This window comes from Geospiza fortis, unplaced genomic scaffold, assembly GCF_000277835.1.
Source record: "Geospiza fortis unplaced genomic scaffold, GeoFor_1.0 scaffold757, whole genome shotgun sequence".
NCBI classification, from domain to species: Eukaryota; Metazoa; Chordata; class Aves; order Passeriformes; family Thraupidae; genus Geospiza; species Geospiza fortis.
Window position 1 is genome coordinate 77,069 of NW_005054788.1, and position 289 is coordinate 77,357.

Genomic DNA, 289 nt, shown 5'->3' on the forward strand with positions numbered 1-289 from the left:
GGTTAGGGAGGAGGGGGAGGTGGGATGGAAGAGGAAGAGGAGCATCAAGGAAAGGAGAAAGAAGCACTCAGTCGTGCCTTGCCTGAATTCGCAGCCCCCACCTGTGGGATCATCGCCTCCCCCCCATTGTGCAGGTGAGTGGGGAGGGGAGGGAGCTCGGGCCAGATATCCTGGGCGCTCCCTGGGTTGGTTTTTTTGGGGGGGATGTTTGGAGAATGAAGAAGTGCAAGGCTGAGCGGAAAAGGCCCCTTGGGGGGACATCGGGGGTGCCGGTGGCGGCTGGGGGCAG

General features: G+C 61.9%; 1 protein-coding gene across 1 annotated transcript in view; it reads left to right on the forward strand.

Moving 5' to 3' along the window:
- The window catches only part of LOC106632107 (zinc finger protein 436-like), a 3,951-nt gene that overhangs the window by 2,017 nt on the left and 1,645 nt on the right, over positions 1-289 (forward strand). The window lies entirely within an intron of this gene.